Source organism: Piliocolobus tephrosceles, chromosome 1 (genome assembly GCF_002776525.5).
Source record: "Piliocolobus tephrosceles isolate RC106 chromosome 1, ASM277652v3, whole genome shotgun sequence".
Classification (NCBI taxonomy): Eukaryota; Metazoa; Chordata; class Mammalia; order Primates; family Cercopithecidae; genus Piliocolobus; species Piliocolobus tephrosceles.
Genome location: NC_045434.1, coordinates 134,680,771 through 134,697,357, shown reverse-complemented (window position 1 = coordinate 134,697,357; position 16,587 = coordinate 134,680,771). Strand labels below are relative to the sequence as shown.

Here is a 16,587-nt window from a genome sequence, read left to right as displayed (position 1 = left end):
GGACCTTAGGACCAGACATCTGCCTACAGCTCCTAGGTAAGGGCTTTCTTTAGGAATACCTGGGGGGATTTCATCATTTTATCCTTCGTTAAACAAATCTTTTCTCCTGTCTTTCTTGCTCAGGGCATCTTTTCCGTCAATTTCTCAGATGAAAAGAATGCTTTCATTTATCCAAGACTTTAGGGTATATACAGAGCATACTTTATCTCATTTGATTCCCACACAACTTTGTCCATTAAGTATTTTTATTCTTTTTTATACATGAGGAAACTGGGACTTGGTGGCTTTGCTTGAGAGAGCTGGGACACAAACTGAGTCTTCTGGCTTCAAGTTCATGATTCATTTAAATGCTGAGTCCACTGGCCCCTTAACTAATCTTCATCCTTTCCCTGCCACCCCCATTGATGGCAACAGATTTTATAAGCTGATGATCTTCACCTACAGGATCCCATTCCTCTGACGTTCCATCAGCAGGCACAGGATCAGATCTTAGTAAATCTAGAAGATTAGAACTGGAAAGTCTGAGGATAATTCTATCAAGAGATCCTGTGTATTTAATGTTCTAACTTAGTCCAAGTGCTGTACTTGATAGCATTTTCTCAGTGCCACATTAAGATAACAAGGATTTTCTTAAATGTAATATTTACCTTTAAGTATGTACTAAGGTGGCTGATTCTTAATGCTCCTCCTTTTGAGAAAACTTAAGGTAAAATTGAACATAATTGCTCCTGATCCATTTCACTCCACCTAGTGGGGCTTTTGTTTGTTTGTTTTTCTTCCAGGACATCCCACTTGATTCTGAATCTGTAAGACTCCTTCCCTCAGTGATGGATCCTCACATCTGGGGAAATCACAGACAATTTCTTCTGTAGGGCGAGCTCTACTATACAGTTTCTGATGTCAGGGTGAATACTTCCTTTGGGTTACAGTCAGAAACTGTAGATTTTAAAAAATTTAAATTTCATTATTCTATCTCAGTATTCCAAAGTATATACAGAAAGCTATTGCACTGTTAAGGAGATGGCGCTTAACATTTTGGAAATTCAAGTTGATGAATGTCCATATAAGACTATCTCTCCTGGTATAAAGGGTGACAACGTTGAACATTTTTAAAGTTCTTTTTGATATATGAAGTGCACCAATGAGTACTTTTTAATTCTTACAATAATTCTGGGCGAGGTAGGTATTTTTCCAATTCCCATTTTATGCTTCAGTAGCCCTTTGTACTTCTTCTTCAAAACACTTTGCTCACTTGTAATTATTTAATAAATTAGTTGTAATTATTTGTTTATTGTGCAGGAGTTACAGAAGGCAAGCTTTAGAACAAGACAGACCTAGTTATGATTCCTGGCTCTGAAAGCTGTACACCCTGTGACCCTAGACAGGTGTTTTAATGCCTCGGTGCCTCTGTTTCTTCCTCTGTAAAATGTGAACGATAACAATATTGGCCTCATGCTTTTTTTTGAGTTTTAAAAGTAATAATATGAACAAAGATCAGTGCAGTGCCTGGCATGCTGAACACATTCCATGACAGTTAGATGTAGTTGTTATGATTTGTATTAATTCATTTTCACACTGCTATAAGGAACTACCTGAGACTGGGTAATTTATAAAGAAAAGAGGTTGAATTGACTCACAGTTCTGCATGGCTGGGAGGCCTCAGTTAACTTACAATTATGGCAGAAGGGAAAGCAAGGCACTTCTTATATGGTGGCAGGAGAGAAAGACAGACAGTGGAGGGGGGAGTACCACACACTTCCAAACAACCATATCTTGTGATTAATTAACAAGTACTCATTGGTGTGCCTTGTATATAAAAAAAAGTATACCTACTATCACGAGAACAGTGAGGAGGGAGTCTGCCCCCAAGATTCAGTCACCTCCCACTAGACGCCTCCCTTGACATGTGGGGATTGCAATTCAAGATGAGATTTGGGTGGGGACACAGAGTCAAACCATATCATGATTGTTCTATAATAAAGAGATGGCCACATGTGTTTCATCAGGGACAGTGCTCATTAACCAGTTGTCCTGACATAATTATTAATAGTATCCCCTTTGCTTTCGAAAGTGTCGTAGTTTGCAAAAGGTATAGAAATGGAGGACAGATTAGTGGTTGCCCAAGACTGGAAAACGGTAAGGGTAAAGGGTGCAGAGGTGGATGTGGTTATAAAAGGCAACACGGGAGATCCTCGTAGTGAAGGAACAGTTGAGTATCTCCACTGTGGTGGTGGATACCTGAACTTAAATATGTGAAAAATTGCATAAAACTAAACACACACACAAACGAGTACAAGTTAAGTTGGGAAAATCTAAATAAGATTTGTACATTGTATCAATAGGTTTATCTTGAATATGATGTTGGACTATTGTTTTGCAAGATGGTACTGTTCAAGGAAACTGGGTAGAGGGTATAATAATATGCAGAGATTCAATAATAAATCTTTTATTATTTATTTAAAAATAAATAATAAAAATAATGCAGAGATTTCTCTGCATTATTTCTTATAACTCCATGTGAATCTACAAGGATCTCAGGATTAAGAAAGATATCCTAGCTTGGAAGATAAACAATATATTCCAGTAGTAATGCCCATTGTCCCACCAGGGCCTGACTACCTTCTATAAAAAGAAGTGCCGTTGTTCCCCTCAAGTTCATTTATTTGGTTTTATTCTTCTTCACAATACCTACCTCAACTTGGCACATTACATTTATTTTTTCATCTTTCAACAGCTATTTTACTGAATGCCTACTAGATGCCAGACTTGAGATCTAGCAATGAACAAGATCTCTGTGAAACTTACATTCCAGTAGGAGAAATAAATAATAAACCAAAAATATAATTGATAAATTATTTAATATGCTGGGAAGCAATATGTGTAATGGAAGAAAGATGTAGAATGATGGATTTGGGTTCTCCAGAGAAACAGAACCAACAGTTGACTCATGTGATTATAGAGGCTGAGCAGTCTCAAGATACAGTTGGCAAGTTGGAGATGTAGGTGTGTTTCTGATTTGAGTCCAAACACCTGAGAACCAGGAGAGATGATGGTGTGGTTACGGTTCAAAAGCCGGCAGGCTTGAGGCCCAAGAAGAGCCAGTGTTGCAGTTGAATTCCAAAGGCAGGAAAAGGCTGATATCTCAGCCGAAGCAATCAGGCAGCAGAAGCTCTCTCTTACTCATCGGCAGGTCAGGCTTTTGGTTCTATTCAGGCCTTTAAGTGATTGGATGAGGATCATCTACTAGGGAAAGAAATAAGCTTTATTCAGTCTACAGATTCAAATGTTAGTCTCATCTAAAACCACGCTCACCGACACACCCAGCACAATGTTTGACCAAGTATCTGGTCACCTTGTGGTTCAGTCAAATTAACACACATTAACTATCTTAGCAAGATGAAAGGAAATGAATGCAGCATGGTGGTTGAAATTTTAAAGAGTGGTCATGTAGTCTCATTGAAAAGGAACATTTGAATGAAGACTTGAAGGGGTGGGAGAATAAGCCATTTATTTGCTTATTGCCTGTCTCCCTCCATCAGAATGAAAGCTTCATGAAGCCAGAGACTTAATTTTTATCTGTTATATCCCTAGTGCCTGGTGCAGGGTAGGTACTCAAAAATATTTGTTGGGTGAATGAGTAATGATTGAGAATGGGGACGGGTTTGTGTCTGGCTATATCTCTTGTCCTTAGCACAGTACCTAGCACATCCTAAGCCATCAAAAAGTGTTGGTTCTATGATTGTCTTTGAATTCTGTGATTGTTTATAATATACAGTAAACTTCACTGAGGACACCGATTCACTTGCTTTGTTTGATACTGTGGCCCCAGCCCTGCAGCACTTAGAACAGGGCCTAGAAAATACGTAATAGTTAGTCAATAATTGTTATTGACCAAAAGGGGAAAAAGATAAGGAGACCGAGGCTGGGAAATGTTAAATGAGTTGAAAATAGTCTCACAGCCAGGGAGCAACACAGCATGGGGCTTAACTTTGTCTTTTTAATTATCAAATTACAATATTTCATCTATATCAAACTGCTTTAAAACTTGTCCTGGAGTCTCTCGTTTAACCATGGCCTTTTTTTCACTTACACCACCCCTCTTCCTTGTCCACTGCAGGCTGTGTTGTGTGGCCATGTCTCCCTGAGTGACAAGCAGGCTGGTTATGTGGAGTTGTCAGCTCACAGGCCTCCCAGAAGATGGCCTTCTCCTCCAGGTACCACGGTGTCAGGGGACACTCTCTGACATTAGCACAAGCAGAAGGTAATGCAACCTTTTGGTGACCATTGACTTTGTCAGTCAGTAGTGCCGTTCAGTTTGAAAGACTCCACCGGGAAGTTGCAGACTTTTAAAACTAATTTGGTGTTTATTCAACTTTGCAATCACTTCTATGTACTATCTGTGTTTCACACACCGTGAAACGGCGCTACACTGTGCAATTGAATTAGTTGTACAGTGACTCAAAGGCATTAAACAATGACTTTGATATTTTAAGTACTGACTAGGAGGGATTTTTAATTCCTTCCTCATAATGAAAGCAGCAAAAAAACCCAGTTACACAACCCTGGAACACTTATTCTCTTTTCTATTCTGGGTGGACCCCACTGAGACAGAAAAAAACCTCCGAGCATTTAGTTTGCTTAATGGCAGAAGAAAAATTAAACAAGCATAGACGTGCAACCTTAATGACACCCAGCAACACTAGAATAACAGTTCCCAGCTTCTAAAACCTGTTATTTAATATAATGGCTAAATCTTGTGGGAGCTTTTCAGGTGCTGCTGAGTCTGAAAAAACAGCTACTTTGTGAGGAGGGGTGGGGGCAGAGGCAGGGAGAGTGTCTTGCTTGTGCTCACTTGCTTAGGAAGGTCTCAGTGCAGAAGCCAAGCCAGAGGGGTGCAGGCGAAATATAGCACTGTCAGGAGAGTCCCTGAAGGCTGTGTCCCTTCTGCGGACAACAGCATCGCTATGCTAGGCACAAATGTGTGAGTTCTGCCGGAAACAATATGGAACTTTTCATACAGTGCCTTTCTGGAGATGGTACTGACAGAAAGGAAGAAGGAGGGGGCGGAAAACAGCACAACAAAAAATGAAACCCATAGCAAGTGAATTAGTACCCTGAAACTATGAGCATTAACTGGTAATAGTTCAGGGCAAAGCACCTAAGTGATGATTCACATCTGACAATAAATACATGAATAGCTGTTGAAAGCTTGTTTGATTTTCACAAAGAGGTTTAAACAAACATTTGTTTGTTCATTAGTCTTAAGCAACACTTTTATGGCAGGGGATGCATTAAACCTAACATATGTCTGCGACCAAGATACTTGGTAGTTTTAAAGATGAAGACACAAAGCCGTGCATATAGTTTATGCGGAGCGGCCTTGAACTACCTGTAATGGAGTGAGATACAGTTATTATGTATTAATGCTGTGAATCTTCATCCAGAGAGAGAAAACAAACAGGCGAGAAGGAACGCAGCATCTTTGAAGATAAAGACTTAGAGGGCCCCATTCTGCAATTGGTATTGAGTTTGCATAAACTCATTTTGATGTTGTTGTTGTTGCATAATTTTTAAAAACGCAACTGGTTTAAATCTGTTCCCTGAGGTAATTTATGCTAAAGCAGCATTCTAACACCATAAATTCCCTGCTTATGGCAATCTCTGCTTGGGTGTCAGGTCGGTGTAGGTTACTGAGCAAATGGCCGCTTCAAAATTTTTAGGGTAATTGCCTCTATAACTCGTTTAGCATAGGCCCTGTCAGGAAATCTCTAATTGTAATTGACGCCTCTGCTTCCCTTTCTCCTCCTTCTTTTTAACCACATTGTTGTACTAAAAGCTTCACTCTCCAGTGCAGAATAGCATGGGGCTTTTCATCTTCTGTAGCACTTGGATTTTGTCCTTATTAAAGCCTTCCCTCATGGAAACGTGATGTCACCCCCAACAAGGTCCAGAAGGTGGTGGTTGGTTGGGTGTCTCTCTGCCCCAGCCCAATCTCTATCCTTGCCTAGGAAACCTTCAGTCCAGACAAGGCAGATCTTGATGGGGTTGGGATAAAATGAAGAGCAAATTACCGCTACTCCAATTCTCCCAAGTTCTGTATGAATGCTGGGTTGACTGTTGATTTCTACCAGAATGGCGTGGGCAACGTCAACAGCGTACTTCTCTCAGCTCATGTGTATGGGCATGATGCCTTGGTGGGAAGGGTATCATTGGGATTGTATAGTACAGTATTCATGGCCAGGAGCTTCTGTTGATTTGTGTCTACGTATGGGGATTTTTCATCAAATTGCATAAAGTATGTTAAATAATCAACTCCAAAATCCAATTCATTAACTATCTTGCTTAAAATATACTTCAAATATATCACATTTGACATCATATGTCATTGATAGCAGAAGAAAATGATAACACTTAAAATCAATAAGTGTTTTTAATTTATTTTACTTATTATGGTTGTCATAATATTTTGACATGGAGGGCTAACATGTCAACCACGCTGTTATCAGGAGGTAAGGCAATGGCATCAAACTGTCTCACCGTCCGTGCTACTGTTTCAGCATAAAGTGGGCCCAGGGGGAAAATATAGCTAAAATCTCCAAGGAAGTATCTGCTTATGAAGTCAATACAGGTCATCACTGAATAAAGCAGACTGAGCTCAAAATAAAAGCGGAGAGAAAGAAGTCTACACTCTAATCTGTTATCTTTTCTCCCAAAGGATTCAACAATAATGAGAGCACTAAAAATGTGTGAGTGCTGTCTGTGTGCCAGACTTGTGCAAAGTGTTCCACATATTTTATCCCGTCTCCTCTAAGAGGTGAGGTACTTTTACATGGCAAAACCCAGGTTTGAACGAGAGTCTGTGTGATTCCATGCCTGGCTCTATTCTCGGACACTAAAGCCATCACTGTTCTGTATAGTTTGGAACGAAAATGGATTCTGACTTCTGGATCCTCCCGACTTTCTGCCCAGAATCCTGCCTTAGTCCTAAGTCCTGGCCACCTCCTACTGCTGGATGGTGATGGAGGAGGACTTGCATGTGGACAGTGGGTTGTTACAACATGCTTTTGTCCATCTGGAGAGGGTAGGCTTGAAGAACTAACACTCTTCTCTTTGTCTCTAAGCATTAGAGATTAAAGGCAGATTCAAAAGAAATTGTAAGAAAGGAGGACTTAAGAGCATGTGTTTTTCTGCTATTTAGGACACAGGCAAAGCCAAATTTTTTTTTAAAGGCTAAATGTAGGTTTGACCCTGCTTGAAGTAAGCACCAAAGCAATGAGTAATAGAAAAGACTTGGAATCTGACAGCAGCAGCATTCTCTATGCCCAGCTAATTAAAGGCCAGTAAAGAGCTCCTGGTGGGCAGGGCTGATGTCTTCTATACTGTAGTCCCTGTTTTGTACAGAATGGGTGCCCAACCAGGATTTGTTGAATGTAGTTTTTCATCCATAGCCAGGAATCAGCAGCTTGTTCTTATCTTAATTCCTCTTTTCTTGGCTATTGGTTTGCTTATAAAATGTTTTTGCTTTTCCTGAAGACTTAAGAATTAGTCTTGAGGACTAATAGGTAGTCATTTGTTAACATAATATTCATCTAATGTTGTTTTTATGAATAAGCCTCTGTGTTAGGCACTAGGGATAAAGCAGCAGCGAGGCCGGGTACAGTGGCTCACGCCTGTAATCCCAGCACTTTGGAAGGCCAAGGCGGGCAAATCACTTGAGGTCAGGAGTTCAAGACCAGCCTGGCCAACATGGTGAAACCCTGTCTCCACTAAAAATACAAAAATTGTTGGAAATGGTGGTGGGCACCTGTAATCCCAGCTACTCGGAGACTGAGGCAGAAGAATTGTTCAAACTTAGGAGGTGGAGGGTGTAGTGAACGAAGATCATGTTACTGCACTCCAGCCTGGGCAACAAGAGAGAAACTCCGTCTCAAAAAAAAAAAAAAAAAAAAGCAGCAGTGAACATGATGGTCAAGCATGGAAGACAGACATCAGTCAACTGATCAGACAATTATCTGATTACCATGGTGATAAATCTTATGCAAAAGTATAGATTGTTATGGGTGTTTAGGAGAACTTGATCTAAATTAAGCGATCTGTGAAGGCCTTCTTGGAGAAATGATGTCTGAGCTGAACTATTTATTAAGGATGAACAAGAATTAATCAGGGCAAGTGGAGTAAGGAAATGGTAGGAGGGAGGGTGGCAAACAAACAATGCAAGGAGAGAGAGTGCATTGGTGAGAATGCTTCATCAGAAGAAGCTTAGTAATGTTCTAAGATAGAAATCAGATTAGTGTGGCTGAAATGCAAGGTGGAGAACCATGCAGCAAGATGAGACTTAAAAAAAAAAACAGTCAAGACTTTTTGGTTGCAAACATAAAGGAATTTATTGGCTCAATAAACAGAATGCTTCAGAGGTAGCTTGGCTCTACTCATAACTTTAGCAAGAGCTCTTTATTGCTCTCTAGTTTTCTTGGCCCTATCTCCCCCAAATACTGACTTGTGTCGCCTAAGGTAGCGAAGTAACTGCAGCAGCTCCAGCTTTCATACCTGCCTTCCATACTATCCAGAAGAGAAAGAAACTTGTTACCGTATTCCTAGTACAAGGCCTGAGAGTCACCCTGATTGGAGCAGTGGAGGTCACATGCCCTGTCTTGAACCAAGCACCATGTCGAGGAGGCAGGAATGGCCTGCTTAGCCTGACCTGGGCCAGATGGTCTATCTCAGGAGCTTCGGAAAGAGTCAGCTTCCCTGGAATCACGGAGATTACAAAACAGAAATCAGGGCTGCTAGGAAGTGCAGAATGGATGATGGGGAGGCCACAGTGATCACTGCAAGGTTGAAAAGGTGAAGACAGGCCTGTGCTATAGGATTTGGAACTTCTTAAAATGACAAGAAGTCATTACAGGATTTTCAGTAGGTCAGTAATGTCTTCGGATTAGTTATTCAAAAACATCATTGTGAATTCTACCTTAATATGTCTGTAGTTTCTTTTCTTTTCTTTTTTTCTTTGAGACGGAGTCTCACTCTGTCACCTAGACGGGAGTGCAATGGCAAGATCTCAGCTCACTGCAACCTCTGCCTCCCTAGTTCAAGTGATTCTCCGGTCTCAGCCTCCCGAGTAGCTGGAATTGCAGGTGCCTGCCACCATGCGTGGCTAATTTTTGTAATTTTTAGTAGAGATGGGGTTTCACCATGTTGGCCAGGCTGGTCTCGAACTCCTGACCTCAGGTAATCCGCCTGCCTTGGCTTCCCAAAGTGCTGAGATTACAGGTGTGAGCCACCACGCCCAGCTGATGTGTCTGTACTTTCTAAGAAAACCATCGTCACATAAATAAATCACTATGTTAGGAGCAAAATGCAACTCATTATTTTTCTAGTTTTCCTAATAATAGTAACAAATAATTTTTATTAGTCTTCTAATGTTAATAACAGGCTAATAATAGTAATAAGCCTGCCACGGTGAAAAGAGCTTTACAAGCATTATCTCATACAATCTTGACTATAATCCTAGGAAGCAAGTCTCATCATTATCCCCATGTTACTGACAGGGAAGCTGAGGTATGGGGAGATCAGGTAATTTACCCAGGGTTACATAGCTAGTAAATAGCCAGACAATAGCTGTGTGAAGCAACATATTGTGTTATTCCCACTAAACTCTGTGATGTCATGGGGGTGGGGAAAACTTTTTAGTTACAGTTGCTCCTTGATGAATTGATTCCAGGATACCCATGGATACCAAAATCCTCAGGATGCTCAAATCCTTTGTATAAAATGACTTAAAATTTATGTACTACCAGCTGGGCATGGTGGCTCACTCCTGTAATCCCAGCACTTTGGGAGGCCGAGGTGGGGGGATCACGAGGTGAGGAGATAGAGACCATCCTGGCTAACACAGTGAAACCCCATCTTCACTAAAAATTTAAAAAATTAGCTGGGAGTGGTGGTGGGCACCTGTAGTCTCAGGTACTCAGGAGGCTGAGGAAGGAGAATGGCGTGAACCTGGGAGGCAGAGCTTGCAGTGAGTGGAGATCGCGCCCCTGCACTCCAGTCTGGGCAACACAGTGAGACTCCGTTTAAAAAAAAAAAAAAAATTTTGTGTACTACCTATGTACCTCCTCCTGGATACTTTAAATCATCTCTAGATTACTTGTAATACCTAATACAATGGAAATGCTATGTAAATAGTTGCTATATTATATTTTTTATTTGTATTATTTTTATTGTTGTAATGTTATTTTTTATTTCCCAAATATTTTTTATCTGAGTTTGGGTGAATCCCCTGTGTGGAACTCATGGATAGGGAGGGTCAACTGTGTCTGGCAAATAATGATTGGACAAAGCCTTGTGCTAGGAATCAAAAGTACCAACTGGGCAGTGAGGTTGCATAGAATCCGCCAGAATTTAACAAAAATATATTTTAGTAAAATATACATACCATAACATTTGTAATTTTAACAATTTTTAAGTGTATGATTAAGTGACATTAATTACATTTACAGTGTTGTGCAATTATCACCATCATCTATTTCCAAAACTTTTGCATCACCCCAAACAGAAACTCTGGAACCATTAAGCACAACCTCCTCCCTCTAACCCCTGGTAATCTCTAATCTACTTTTTCTCTCTATGCATTTGCCTATTCTAGATATTTTAAGTGGAATCATACCATATTTGTTCTCTTCTCTCTGGTTTGTTTCACTTAGCATAACGTTTTCAAGGTTTATTCATGTTGTTGCTTGTATCAGAACTTCATTCCTCTTCCTGGTTCAATAATCTACTAGAAATCTGAAAAAACTACTTGTGTTAGTTCAGTGATTACGAAATATTTGAAGTTGAATAACTATAATTTTAAGCAAGGATTGTACTCTAGTTTTCTACTATCCCTATGATACCCTATTGTCTTAAAATTAGTAGCCTGCTTGCACTTATTAACACTGTCTAGCCCAACTCAGAAGGCATCTGTGGTTTCAACAATCATCCCTGTGATTTGGGCTGACAAGCTCTTAGAGATTAATTACCCTGAGTCCTCTCCTAAAGAAGGTAGAAACTTGTCTTTGTACTTCTTTTTACCATCACCTATTAGCACTGTGCTTTCTATACTAGATGCTTACTAAATATTTGTGAATACAAATTTAAATTCAATTTATCAAATCTCTATCAAGTATTTATAATGTTCTAGGCACTTTGCTAATGCTTAGAGATACAACAAGGAGGTAGTTCCTGTCCTCTCAGAGATTATACTGCAGGTGGATGTTGATGATCATGGGAGCCAGCCATCTTAAAAATAGCAGCGTCTTCCATTTTTATAGATTTTTTTGTTTCTAAAAGGTGTTTACATACATTAGCCCATTTATTGCTATGATGTTTGGCATACATTTATTTTTGAAAACTAATGGCTATTTTTTAGTTTATTCCAAATGGAACAAGTTGGAAGAGATTATTGGTTAACCACAAGATTTTGAGGTTTGATTTTTGATTTCATGGGGTAGTAAATGATGAATTAATTCTTTAAGAAAAAGGTTTCTTTAAGTCTAAAAATAGTCCTTATAAGGTCATTATTTCTCAGCTAAGTTGTAAGATGTGCCAATTTCTGCTATGCTCTAAGAATCTTCAACTTTCCTACCATTTCATGGACTTAAGTCTTTTGATAGCTCCAGGATTTAAGTTTAAAAGGTGGCTTAAAACAAACCCCCGAGCACATTACCCTTGTCTTTTCATGTGTACTACTGTATGTCCCTAGGTCAGTGACTGATAGTTGTGAAGGTTCTTAGAGAGTGAACAGAGTTTCAGAACTTTCTTGATGGGTTTCCTGAGTTCACCAGACTTGCTGTCACCTGGAACTGTTCTACTTATTTGATTGTCAACAGCATCCTAGTGGAAAAGAGGATAATGCAACCATAGCTGACACACAGCCCTCAGGAACTTTCCGTCTTGCTATGTAGCTGAAAGTGTTGGTCTCTGTCTTCATTTGTCATGTGCCTCCCAACTCTGGAGATCTGTGGAAAGCACATAAATGGAAAGAGCCAGTATTTAGTCAGTAAGGTGGCAGAGATGAGATGGTGTCTTTCAGAATTTTCTATTAAGCAGTTAGTCCTGTGTCATTACTAAGTAAGGATTAAAGAGGCCTACGAAGAACCACAGACTAACATCATTTAAAGGATCCAAATGCAAATCATAGTTACAAATGTGCTTTTTGTCAAACATTAGGAAAGAAAATGTACAACACTACTAAGAAAATGGTGCAGAAGGCAGAGAAGACTCTTGGAATGGGAGGAAATTACAGTTCAGTCTGGTTTATAGAAACTTCAACCACAAGTTCTTTTCAAAAGGGTATCAGGATTCAAGCATTACATCATCTAAATAAATTCTCATTGGGTGTTCAGTCCCTGACTGGCTGGAATCAGGCTCCCTTTCTTTAACCCTTTCCCAGCCAAGACACACCCTATCCTAACTTTGAGAATATATCTTTCCTGTTATTTTCAGCAGCATTTAGCATTTGAGCAGAACGCATGTGAAGAAAGTTGCTTTCTATAAACCTCTCACCACAGTTTAAGTTTTTATACTTAGAGTGTCAAAAAAGTTATTTCAAATGCTTTGTTGCTATGTAATTGCAAAAGCAGAATTACTGAGAGAAATGCTTCAATAAAAGCCTTTGGAAAACAGAGAACGTCAAGCCATTATATGATTACCTTTCCTACACCTCAGTCCTCTTTCTCTTATAGTTACACTCCTACCCTTTGGTTCAATATTTTTGTCAGATTATGTGTTTTATCTGGTCATTATGGATGGATATTAAAATTATAGACTTATAACTAAGCAACCATTTGCAAAAAATGAAGTAACATACCATGGCCACCAAAGAGACATGTAAGTATTTTGGCTAAAGGGTGACAATTTTATTTGGGTATTTCACACTTTATTGAGGAAAGAGCGTTGATATAGTTAATTATTTCAAAAGTATACCACTCTGGAATCATCCTGCAGTCTTCCTGTCTTTTCACTGGATGCATAAATGGAATCAGAGAGACACAGACAATAATTGTGGGTCAGACTGATAAAATGACTCCTAATCGTCTTGGAGTTGTGAAACTTAGGGCTGTTATCTTGAGTTCATATCACTTTCCCTCCCTTTTAAGGGTGTTATCGGAAATATCAATTTTTCAGTTAATAAATTAAAAATCCTCTCTATTTCAATCATTTTTGGTTTTTATAACATCCCTGGAGGTAAATGGAGACAACCCCAGGTACTGCAAAACCAGAACAAAATCACAGGTTTAGAGGCATGAAGAATTGTACAGGATGGAAGAACATAGGGAGGAGAACATGGGCATTCTGAGCTCACACCTGTTTGCAGGAGAGCCGGCTGCTTAGATATAACTGTGCCAGCCAGGAGACAAGGGAGGAAAGAGCTACATCTTGGATTTGTCAAACATGTTGTGCTTATTCTCCCTCCTGGCTTCATTACTACACAAAAGATGATAAGACTTGACACCACCAGTCAGGATTTTGTTTTCAAAGATATCAAGGGGAGAGTGGGAGAGCGAAACCCCCAGGGCTGACCTTCGGAGGAGTTGAGAAGCTCAAAGAGTGAGTATGAAAGAGTAGAAAAATTATAGTGGTTGGGGAGTATTAGCAGTTTCTTTACCTTTTCTGATACAGGGCTTCACATGTCAACTGATGCAGAATTGGCAGGGGGCTCAAGATGATACCGTGTTTAACACTGTAAAATTAAGTGTGTCTGAAAGGGCAAAGGTTACATATTCTTTACCTGGCTCAACAAAGTTCCCTTGAACCTCTGAAAACCATTTTCTAGAATGCAGTCTCCCTGTAACCCAAAGCTTTAAATTATCAGTCATATTGAAAGGAAGAATGAAAACAACTTCACACACTGCTGTGTATTTGACTCTGGTTTAGAAATCCATTGTCTTTCAAATATATCCATGTTGTAAGTCAGTTTCCTCAGGAAGAAGTTTCTGGGAGAGCATTGGGTAGTGAGTGCCCTCGCTTTGCAGGGAAGGAAGGGAACAGGACGTAGGACAGCGAGGAGTCAAATAGTGATGCAGTTACAAAAAGGCCTTGGCGTCTTGTGGCCCTGCTCCTTTGGGGACCTCTGGAGCTGGGATAACTCTGCAGAGTTGCCCTGTATTAGGGCTAGGGGACCACGATGACTCATCATGAGAAGTGGGTGGCCCTAGGGGAAGGGATATCATCCTAGGTAAGGTGGCTGTCTAAGGCAACTCCTATAGAGCGACTCAGTTGATAACTATGTATGGTCAACCCTTTTGGTGGCTGAGGGAATGAGTCTTAGTCTCATAGGGTGGATCTGGGCAGCACACACAGCATCCACTACAATGAAGATAAAGGGTCTCAGGAAAATTCTGGGATTTTTCAAAATTATCTAAGATTATTCAAAACTCTAAGATTTTTCAGTCTTTTCAAAAATTGCCAAAGTAAGCTCAGGGTGCGAAATTGCCAGGGTAATCTCTGGGCCACTGAAGTTTTCTTTATCTTTGAAGATAAAGCAAATTGATATGTAGTGCTCCATTGCATCTTTAAAGAAAACCTCAGTGGCCCAGAGAGATGACAGATTTCTTAGTAAACATAAGGCAAGGCTTTTGTTTGGAACCTTTCTACTCAAGTCATCAAATGAATAGCTTTTCCATAAAATAGATAGTAGTGAGAATACAGGGGGTCTTCTAGGTTTTTGATCTGCAGGATGGTGGGGGACAGGGGTAGGGGTGTAGTGGCTTCATCACAATTTGCTTGGAAGAATTGAAAGTGGTTGACTTACGCTTCACTACTCCAGCTTGAGTCCACATTCTTAGAGGATGAGCTAAAGGCTGCATTCTGGATCTTTCTCTGTAAGAAGTGGAGAAATCTGCTGCCAAGTATGGGAGCACTGGAACCTTGAAATGGAATTCAAATACTGGTTGTGGATTTGGAACAGTGCCTTATATGGCATCACTGTTGAGAGCCACTTCAAGGAGTTAGGGTATCACTGTGGCATTGCCTACAATAATCAAGAGCTATCTGAGATTCAGGAGACGAAGCAAGGAGATATCTGTGCCTAATGTTGAAGAAAAGCATTTTTATGTCTGTTAACATTTATGGTGTCCGATTGAGTGGGTTAGCAAAATAAAGACAGATGGCAACAGATTAATGTGAACACTTACAATACCTACAATATTGCGCCCACTCCAGCTGAAGCTCTCCAGCTCAACTTCCTCTACGACTCACAGTCAAATGTCACTTAGTGACCCCGAAGAGAAGAACAATTTATGATGGATCAGGAATCAGGATTAACCATACATTTATCATGGAATAAAGAATCAGAAACTTCATTTAATGTATAACTGTGATGTTTGTCTGGGGCTGGTGGATCATTACTTTGCAATCACTCCTTGTGTTAGGAAGCAGGAATTGATTAGCCCAGGGTCATTAAGTCCATCCCCTGCCTCCAGGCTGTACAGTTTGTGTAAATGGTTCCAGCTGGATGTGCCTTTATGATATTCTTAAGGAGCTCCTGAAGAGGAAATTACAAGATGTCCCAGAGGGGCACATTGTGAGGGTCTCACAGCCTTAAGCGCCAAGAAGTTCTTTTCCGTATTTGAGGAGCGTTGGACCAGGGAATCATGAAACCTGGGCTCCCCTATCAATTCAGATATTTAGTAGTGGTTAAACCTTGGGGTAACTATTCTTTGACTTGGTTTTCTTTTTCATATGTAAGATGAGAATAAAAGCATTTCTCTTGATACCCCCATGAGACTGTTGGAAGGATGAAAGGAGACAGTGATATGTAGAGCACCATTGCATTTATAAATTAGATTGTGATTTACCAACTTAAAGGTACAAATTGAGATCAATTAGGTACAATTAAAGACTGATCAGGCCGAGGAGAAGCAGAGTGATTAAGAGTGAAAAGCTTCAGTGCATTTAGATTGAGAGAACAGGTATAAGATGGAGTCTATTATGCTTAAGGTTGGGCATTAGGTGCATTTGACTTGGTCATGTTCAAGCCTATTGTCTTTATCACAATGTGATACCAAAAGTTAAGTTATATGATATGGCTGTCTCGATTGTCATTGTTGGGTTTAAGTACTCCTTGGAATGATTTTTGCTTCTAGTTTAAGATGCTCTATGACCCAGGGTGCACTATCCCATATTTGGCTGAATCCAATTGCTAGTAAGATAGTGTGGGTGTTTTGGTGTTGAACCAGAAACCCACCCACTCATTGCACATGTGTTTCCATATCACATAATGAAAAATACATTGTAACTCCAAGCCTTTGATGAGTGATGGTCAATTTTTTCCAACACTGGAATTTTTCTAATGCCTGATAAATGTCTTTCATAATTCACTGAAGCTTTTTGAGTACAAGAGAACATCCATTATAAAGCAGAGATATGAATTTTCCCTACATACCATCTGACATGACCCACCTTTGCTTTGCTGGCATTTGAGTCGGGGCTGTTTTGTTGTTGCTGCCCAGTGGGCTATGCTGCTGCAGTGGAAGAGTTGTGACCCTCTCTCCCTCGATACTTGGACACGATTTGTCCTGTATTTTTCACCCTTGGAGAGCCTCACTG

General features: G+C 40.0%; 1 long non-coding RNA gene across 1 annotated transcript; it reads right to left on the bottom strand.

Moving 5' to 3' along the window:
- Window positions 1–231: 231 nt before the first annotated feature.
- LOC113224908 lies at window positions 232–812 on the bottom strand. Its single transcript, XR_003309535.1, has 2 exons — window positions 648–812; window positions 232–498 (listed from the first exon to the last, which is right to left on the bottom strand). It is a non-coding gene; the product is annotated as an uncharacterized LOC113224908 (long non-coding RNA).
- Window positions 813–16,587: the final 15,775 nt, after the last annotated feature.